The 9,659-nt window shown below is 43.0% G+C and overlaps 1 non-coding gene across 1 annotated transcript; it reads left to right on the top strand.

Annotated features, from left to right (window-relative positions):
- Positions 1-1,498: 1,498 nt before the first annotated feature.
- On the top strand, positions 1,499-1,571 carry trnav-aac (transfer RNA valine (anticodon AAC)). Its single transcript has one exon. It is a non-coding gene; the product is annotated as a tRNA-Val (tRNA).
- The last annotated feature ends 8,088 nt before the right edge of the window (positions 1,572-9,659 follow it).

The following is a 9,659-nucleotide window of genomic DNA, read 5'->3' as shown; positions in this document are numbered from 1 at the left end:
TTGATTCTTACAGGACATTGTGGAGGAGACTCTATTACACAGAAACCGTCTGCAGTCACAGTGAGTGGAAGAGATGATGTTCAGTTGTTCTGCAACTTTACATCTACAGGCAACAACCCGAACATATTGCTGCGCACTGAGGCCCACAGAGACACAGAGCTGTGCTGAACCTGTACAAAAACTCTCACAGCGTCACTCAGTAATTTGGGCAATTGAGTGAATGATAGTAGAGTATCTATCTGACCTTTCTTGATGCTCCACAGTGTGTTTAAGGGGGGGTAGTTATAGGACGGATGTCAGGGGTAGGTTCTTTACCCAGAGGGTGGTGAGGGATTGGAATGCCCTGCCTGCTGCGGTTGTAAATGCGCCTAGTTTGGGGGCGTTTAAGAGATCCGTGGATAGGTTTATGGACGAAAAGGGATTGGTTTAGGTTAGAGGGTCATTGTTTTTTTAACTGGTCGGCGCAACATCGTGGGCCGAAGGGCCTGTTCTGCGCTGTAATGTTCTATGTTCTATGTTTAGATGCAAGAGAGATTCCACAGCTCTTCTTCGAAATAGCGTCCTTATGATCTGCCACTCCGATCTGAGAGGGTAGTCGATGCCCCTAATTAAACATCTCATCCGAAATCCGGCACCTCTCACATTTCATCGTTCCCCTCGGTTTGCACTGGCGCATCTGAATGCATCGTGAGACTGGGATTGTGAAAACATCTGCTTCACAGGCGATAGAGCGAAGAACTGAACTTCCCCTGGCAAATGGTGTTTGTAGAATAATACTTGTACTGTTCATTTGTACTGTAACTGAACTAGAGGAAATAGTGCACATTGCGCAGAACCATCATTTTAACATCGTTCTTCAGAGTAAAGAATTAAGAAAAACTACTCAGACAGATGAGGAAACCGAGAATCAGTGCGGATCTGCTGGACTTCCCAGAGATGAATGAGATTTAGGCGCCAGAATGTTTCATACACAGAGTTAAAAGGGATCAAGTATAACTAACAGATCATTTAAAATCTCTTCCCTTTAAAGATACTTGATTTTGTTTGAAGGCTGACTGTGGTCAATCTCAAATAAAGACCATGGGATGTGTATTACCCAGTGACTCGATTCCTTTTGTTGGTCAGTCAATGTTTGCAATTCAATGTTGTATACTTCAGAGATATTTCATTCAGAATGTGGAGATATGTAATGAATAAAAATATATTACATTAAACATTGAGCAGCAAACAAGTACTGGGTAGAACTGATTGAAATTATTCAAAGGAAGATGAGAATGATGCATTAGTGATTGAGCAGAAATCATTGCTCCTTAGATATTTATTGGGCTACCGCTTTTGAATGTTGAAGTTAATGATAAGTTGAGAAATCAGGTTGAAAGAAACGTTTTTTATCTTGTGTTAAGTGACATGGGCTCTCACTGTAACCATTAGGACCTGCAGCAACGTCGTGGAGTTGGATATTATGGTCAGGTCAATTGGTGGCGCTGTATTGCCAGCTGTTTCCGTAGTGTAGTGGTTATCACATTCGCCTAACACGCGAAAGGTCCCTGGTTCGAAACCAGGCGGAAACATTTGCTTATTTATTATGAGGTAGTTTTGCATGGTTTCAGTTTTTGCTGCACATATTCCGAATCTCGATGTTACAGCCATATTATCTTTGCTCTGGCCTCGGCCACAAGTGCTCTCAGCTAAATCATAAATGTTGTATTTTAAGACGCAATGAGGAAATAAATGTGTGTATTTGGACACCGTGCACAAACCAGCAACTTGTTCAGTCCACAACAGAACTTAATGGATTTATAAATGCAGACTAGCATAGTTAATTTCAATGTAAATATTGAAAAGAAATGCTGAGAAAACCAAAAGAAACCATTTAGCATTGAGTCTTTCGAAAGCATGTGTCTTTGTGCTTGGGATTTTAAACTGAAGAAAGCAGGCTGCAGAAAACAACTTTGTAACACTTGTGTCCAAAGCAGCAGCCGGAGTCCCAGCAGGAAATATTTAATCCTGTCGCTGAAAGAACATTACCTAACCCAGGCTCCTAATTTCAAACTGATATAAGTATCTTGTGGGACTGCGTCATTGCCGGCAAATGATGGCCGAAGGAAGAGATTTTGACCAATTCAATCCAGTGTGTGTGTTTAAACTGCACCGAGTTTGACATTGTAAAGGGAGAGAGAGGGTTGGCCTCGGCAGCGGCCGTGCCGATATTCAGAATCTGTGTTTGGGATGATTTTTGATGGTAAGGATGATTTCCACAGTGTTCCATTCAAACTAAAGTGTTACTTTTTTGTTAATGTCCACTCTTGTCTTGTTCCTGAACACAGTGCAGATCAAAGTGCTGGAGATTCAGTTACTCAGTCTCGGCCATTAGTGAGCGTGAAAGAAAGTGAAGCCGTGACTATAAAGTGTATCTATAGCATTACAGAAGAAAGGTATTATGTATATTGGTGCCTGCAGCAACCAGCGAAAGAGGCCCAGTTTGTTGTGTGGAGATGGCCTTGAGATGCTCTGGAATGGAAGGGCTCGGCGTTAGGAAACCGTTTTGCTTCAGACCTCCAGCTGTCAGACTCCACCACAATGTTACCCATCATGGGCCTGCAGCCGACCAACGCCGCTGTTTATTACTGCGCCACGGGACTCACAGTAATAGAAAATAGTACTAAGCATTGTTTGGGTGATTGTTGAGCGGAAAACTGAAAAAGATGTTTGCAGACCCGCAAGTCGCATTATTTTCTCTTGCTACCAACAATGACAGACAGAGAAAGACGGCCGAGTCCATCCAGCCTGTTCGCAACAAATATGAAATAATCCTGAAGTGTAGTCGCTATTTTAATGTAGGAAAGAGCAAGATTCCGCGTAACGTGATCATCTGCTGTAGCTTGTCAACGGAGGTGAATATGTCTTGGAGAATTGGGTTGTTCAGAGGCCAATGCGGTGAAGTGTTTAAGATCCTCCAGAAAGGCCAGGCGAATCCTCTATTTAGTACTTTATCTGAGCAGTTCACTGCGGAGACGCTCGAACTCTATTAGGACTGGCAGTGTAAGTTGCAGCTGGAATGTCTCTGGAGGGAGACCGGAACCCACAGTTTCCTGAATTAGACGCGATAGAATTCAGAAATATAACAGTTAACACGGAACCGCAGATAGAACTTGAACTGGCGACACCATCTGTGCCAGTTCTGTTTGATAAGGTTTTTGTACAGCGATAGATGAGTTTTAAATCTCTGTGTCGCTCAACGCACAGAAATAGACAGCGGTATCTTGGATTTCTGCTCGAATAAGTGTTAAAGGAAATTTCTTTTCTGCATCTGTCTGATCGGCCTCGAATTTTCCCTTGGCAAAATCTGCGTCACTTCTGCTGCTTCTGTCTCGGTACAAAATAAAATGCGGAGCCTGGTCCGTGTGCTGTCTGTACCAGTAAAGACCGGAATTGCTGTAACTTGTCGTGTAGCTGCAGTCCATTTTCACTCTATCTCCTTCAGTAATATACAGTTCAGTCTGAGGTTGCGACACGGAATCTGCTTGAATCAGCCCTGAATAAAACACAAGGAAAGGTTTAACACAACACTGAGCTGCGGGTCCGTTAACATCACAATAGTGCCAGCAGGTAAGAAGTTATGGTGTTACTTACCGAACAACATCCATAATATAACCAGATGACAAAAACAGAAAAGCCCCATTATTTCTTGGCCAGTGATTCCCTTGAGTCGCATGTGTGGAGATATGGATATATTTACTATTGTAATCCTTTAAATTAAGTGACTGTTGTACAGAAAGCTAAACAGACGGCGAGTAAGTGTCTCGGGAAATCGTTTACCAATATAAAGTAGTAATGCGATAACTGGGTAGCAGCATGGTAGTAAGAGTGCTCACTGGTCATATACAGTCTCTCCAGTTCCTGTTACACCATCTGACCGCGTCACCGCCCTGGGCGGGGCTTGTGTTTGGAATTCAGCCCCGCCCCTTCCTTCGTCACGCCTCTTGTTCAGAAAATACAGCATTTGGCCATGTAATCTGTCATTGAACATGATTATAGATGCAAAGAAATGAAAATGGTGAATGAGAGAAACTGGCAGAGGGGCAACAGGCCTGAAAAAGTGGAAAAGTGAAACAAGACGCAAATGAAAAGGAAAGGATGAATTGTGCAAATCGAGGAAGAAATAATGTGCTGATTCTCATAAGGTTTCATATATTTTTGCTTTGTTCTATCTCCTTTCTAGTTAACGGTGATTATGGCAAGACCACTATTCATTGCCCATCGCTTCGGGGCTTAAAAAAAGGCGGCATTGACAAGTTGGGCTGAAGGTCCTGTTTCCATGCTGTAAATCTCTATGACTCAATGCTGCCGGAATTGAAGGCGTGTTCCTGGCTTTGAGACAGCAGTGCTAAACATTGTGCCACCATGCCGCTTGGAGGCTTTGGAGAGGGTGCAGAAAAGATTTACCAAGATGTTGCCTGTTATAAGAGATCATTTCTCCAAAAGGGGTTATTAGAAAGCCCGCTCAGAAAGGACAGTAGGACTAGGGGGCACATCCTCAAGATAAAGTGGGGGGCGGTTTAGAACGGAGTTGAGGAGGAACTTCTTCACTCAAAGGGTGGTGAATCTCTGGAATTCTCTGCCCGTTGAGGTGGTGGAGGCTACCTCGCTAAATATTTTTAAGACGCGGGTTGATGGGTTTTTGATAAGAGAGGGGATTAAGGGTTATGGGGAGAGGGCGGGAATGTGGAACTGAGCCACGACAGATCAGCCATGATCTTATTGAATGGTGGGGCAGGCTCGAAGGGCTAGATGGCCTACTCCTGCTCCTATTCCTTATGTTCTTATGTTCTTATAATACTTAAAATATTCGGCACTGAAATGCCGAAGTAAGGGACTGATACGATATTTCTTAGACATAGAACCATATAATACCTACAATTCAAAAAAGAAGGTCATCTGGCTCACCAATTCTGCATTCCGCCCCCCCCCCCACGCCGCCCCCCTCCCGTAGGCCCTCCCCTCTTCCCTACCCCCGTTAGCCCCACACATTTGCCATGGCTATTCCACATATTCAAAGCAGAGAAGCGGGCAATTTGGCATGACCAATCCATCTAATACGATTTGTTGTAATATAAACGAGGGACAGGCTCTGTGCAGTAATACAGAGACACGGCCGAGTGCACCAATCATTGATACAGCGCCTGCACTAATATGAATGCAGACTGGGCCCAGTTCAGTCATTACTGAGAGCGGGTGTTGCGTATCACTAACCAGCGTGGTGTTTTCTCGTGTGAACATAGACATGCAATACGCAGTTTTAACAATGACAAGGTCTATTCTAATATAAGCAGAGACAATGTGCATTGTAATTTAAACTGAGACAGATTCTACTGTAATGCAACTCACATCGGCGCTGTCAGAATATAGGGACATGATCTAGTCTGATATAAAGAGAGATGTGGCCCAGTGGAATAAAAAGTGAGGCAATGCAGAGTGAAGCAATAATTGCGAAAGGAATTAAATGTGAAGTAAAGAGCGGTATGTTTCGGCGCAGTAATAAAGGAGGCAGCATCTAGCGCAATTAAATTGTCACCGGGCCTAGCGTAATTTTGTCTGATTCTGGGCATTGTATAATATAAACTGAGACAAAACCGATGCAGTAATTTCAAACCAAGGTTTTATAAGCTTTGACAGGGGCAAGTGCAGCAATAAATGAAACATGAAATAGAACAATGAGAGACAGGATATTATTCGGTATAAACAGGGAAGTGGACTGGTCAGCAGTTATTGAGATGCTTTCGAAGTTTCTTTATACGTGGCAGATTCTAGCAATCTATTAACTGATACAGAGACTCGTGTAATGCAAGCAGTGACATGTTCTGGTGCAGTATCAGGAGAGAGAGGGTCTAGTGAAGTAACAACAGAGATATGGAGTATCATGACATTAGCCGAGAATTAATTCCGTGTTGTCATAACTGCCAGAATGTACTGTGTAATATCAAATGAGGCTTGGTGCGATATAGTAATAACTGGGACTTTGCTGAGTGCAGAATCATTGTTATATAATCAGAAATATGATTTTGTGTCATATAAACTGGGTCTCGTTTAGGATGGACAAAGACTGAATCCATTGTAGCAATAACTGAGGCATCTGTTTCGCGTCGTGCCAAAGAGCACGGTTTCACTGCCATCTCCTGGACATCCTTTGCTATTGCAGATGTTGTGAAATGCTGATTTTAGTTGCTGTTTCTTGCTCTTTTGTTTGCTCGATACCCAAATGGTAAGGTTAGCATATCTTGGCAATCGCTAATGCGCTCAATTCATTGGTTTTGTAGACCATCACAGAAGGCACACAACCGCCAAGTACGTGTGGGCCTGGAGTCACCCTTGGCCAAATTGGAAAGTGATGGAATATTTCCTTTCCTGCAGGGCATTAGAGAATCTGATATATTTCTTGTGAGGGCTCCAATTACGGAAACAAGATTTAAATTCAAAATTGTAACTGCATTTTAAAACCCACATTCTGTTGCAGTTGGATTTGAAAATATATCTTGAGAAAATTTCCTCCCCTTAGAATTACTCTCCCAGTGATATTACCACTCTGCCACCGTCTCCCCTTTCAACATTGATAGAGTGCTTTTAGCAGAGAAGAAGGTCATTTTGAAGCGGAATGTATGTGTTGGCACTCTATGCACATATGTATGCACATTTTCACACTAATCCCTCAGCGTCCACACCCACTTTCATAGCGTTTTCATCATTTCCATTTGCCCGGGGTGCCTGGGCCCTTGGTTAAGCTGGTTACTTTTCCAAGACAGCGGGAAGTGTAGACGGAGTCAATAGATGGAAGGTTGATTTACGTGATGAACTGGACTCCGTTCACAACCTTGATAGTTATCCATAAACAGGAACTGTCACATCAAGTCAGTGATGTACATGTGACCCCAGATCCACAGAAAGCACGTTGACTCTTAGCTTCCCTCCACAATGACCTAACATGCCACTCAGATCAAAGCCAATTAACGATAGAGATCAAATACCAATCTTGCCACCAATGTCCAAATGAAGAATAACAAATAAGTCATTATTAGTTCGCAACAGTAATATTTGAGTTACATCACTCAGGAGGACAACAGATATTTATAACTGGTTAAGGATGCGGACTAATAATGGTCTAAGGATGAACAGCAGTGAACTGTAGTTCCCCTTCATTCTCTATCAATCTGTAACTCCGCAGATTCGGGAACCTTCTGCTGAAGCCGGACTACAGATCCCCGGCCCAGCATATTGCTGATGTAATCAATTCCGAATAGTGAACATCGGCGGCAACCTCTCAAATAATGTAGGACAGGTAAGGCACATCAGAGGCTGAGCAGTGAAATGAGACTGCGGGTATCGCTGCCACTGGCAATGGCTCCACAAGGTTGTTTCAATAATATCCACTTGGGAGCTGCGAGAAACATGTGACGACAGCGCCCTCTGACGGTGAGTAAGGGAACTATACACTGTCCCGATCGCCAATAAAGTCCAAGATCATCAATGGGGAATTTCCAGGGTCTTCTTCTGAAAGTTGTGTTTCAAACTATTCAGCACTGCAAGTAGACGAATGGAAATACGAGTCAGTTGGGAGAAAATGCATTTCCCTTTATTTATGAACCTAATTACAATTTGTTCGTATCTTTTTTATTTTGCATTTTGAAATCTTTATTTCTCACTTTCTTGCATTTCTCCTTCCTCACATTTGTAATCTTCTGTCCACTGTACAAAATCGTAAAGATATTATTCGCAAAGTGAGTTGCATGATTTTCGCAGCAAGCGAATCGAAAGGTGATATATTTCCAAGTCAGGATGTTGTGTGACCTGGAGATGAACTTGCAGATGATGATATCGCAATGTGTCTGCTGCCCTGTCCTTCCAGATATTAGAGACTTTGGGATCGGAAGGTGCTGTGAAAGAACGCTTACCCCGTTTTTTAAAAAAACAAATAGATGTAATTGCGGACATCAATTTCCAGAGGAAGCCTGTGGTTCTGCTGGTTAATTATTACGCTACTCTGAACATTGCTTTTTATATCATAAATAGCCAATAAATATTTCTAATTATCAAATCACCTCATGATGACTCAGTCCGTGGGCTGAACACATTCCCATTCTGCTCAAATCCATCAAACAGATATTCCGCTTTCCCCCACCATTTAGTTCACTTGCAATGTGTTGTTTATCTACTTCCCACACTGGTCTCTTCAAATCCCGCAGGATCCAATGGCAGCCCTCAGCGACTGCAGGGAATTCTCACCGTTATAGAGGAGCTTTTTAAAATTAGAGCCCCCAGAAGAAGTACTGGAAAACGAAATGTAGTTTCACTTCTCTACCCAATTTTACAGGGAAATCATTCAATTTTACGGGGTCATCGTTCAGTTTGATTGCATTCCAATTCGCTGCAGTGAGATGAACAAATTCACTTTGTTCCTTTCGCCCTCCGCCAGGAGGATTCATTGGAGATAAAGGAGCTGCGAGATCATTGATTGACTTGAAGAACGAAGGAGCTTGAAGCCGATTGGGTGTCATCTGATAACGTTGCCATTCATCTCAGATGTAGAGATTATGCAGCGAAAAAAATACTGTTTTATGTTCTTCCAGGGCCGTTAATTGAGATGGGCCGAAGGCCACTCCGTCTGCGCCAGCAATTCCTGAACGAAACATTGAATGTGTCAAAGTCTGCTGTGGTTATGAATACTTGGAATGCTCAATATTAATTTCAACACAGATTCACCTCATTTAAAAAGGCTGCAATAATCCGACAGGACCACGCACCACCTCCTGAATCAGTCGCTGATCAGCCATGCTAAACTCTCCCTCAGTGAACCCGAACAGGCGCCGGAATGTGGCGACTAGGGGATTTTCTTAGTAACTTCATTGCAGTGTTAATATAGGCCTACTTGCTACACTAATAAACAGACTTAAACACTGAACTTCTGATCTAACCAATGACAGAAATCGGATAGCGGCAGCTATGTCTACAAACACACAATGGTGTTACAGTGAGAGCAGCAAAAGGAAACTGTGGCCGGGGTCACCGCAGACTCAAAGCTGATGGAAGTGCGGAGTTCTCAGCGGTAGTCGCAGGTGATGGAGAGGAAACAGCGACAGCTGAACCTGCAGCAGTCTGTGACTATCCTGTATCTGCTTACTGCTCAAGTGACTGAGAAAGAAATAGTGACTGAAGGGTGCGAACGGATCAGAAACAATTTCCCCTCCCTGTGGCTCCATGAAAGATCTTTCCCATTTGCTCTTTTCACCCCGCATTCCTCGTGTTGTTTTCCGTTCTGAAGGCCTGGCAATGCCTTTTTGAAATTTACTATTGAGTGTTCTTCCCTTATAGTTTGCGATGCTCTACTCCAGATGGTAACAAATATCAATGCAATAAATAATATTTATCTATCGCTGTCCGCTGTTCTGTGAAAGTAGGATAAATGTTCGTTTATTTATCAGTTACATCGCGGTCTTTGTTCATTGAAATTAACAGCGAACCGGTCTGAGAGATCTTGGGAGATATTTCAATGTCTGGGCCTCCATCTCTTCATTAAAGTTCCCGTAACTTACCCGGAATAATGCTGTGTATAGATAGGTACAGCAAGCTTTCAGATATGGAGTGGCTGTCCCCTAAAATCACTGACT

Source organism: Carcharhinus amblyrhynchos, unplaced genomic scaffold (assembly GCF_965287045.1).
Source record: "Carcharhinus amblyrhynchos unplaced genomic scaffold, sCarAmb.v2.hapA scaffold_39, whole genome shotgun sequence".
NCBI classification, from domain to species: Eukaryota; Metazoa; Chordata; class Chondrichthyes; order Carcharhiniformes; family Carcharhinidae; genus Carcharhinus; species Carcharhinus amblyrhynchos.
The sequence above is the reverse complement of the archived record's forward strand: the minus strand, read 5'-3'. Positions and strand labels throughout refer to the sequence as shown.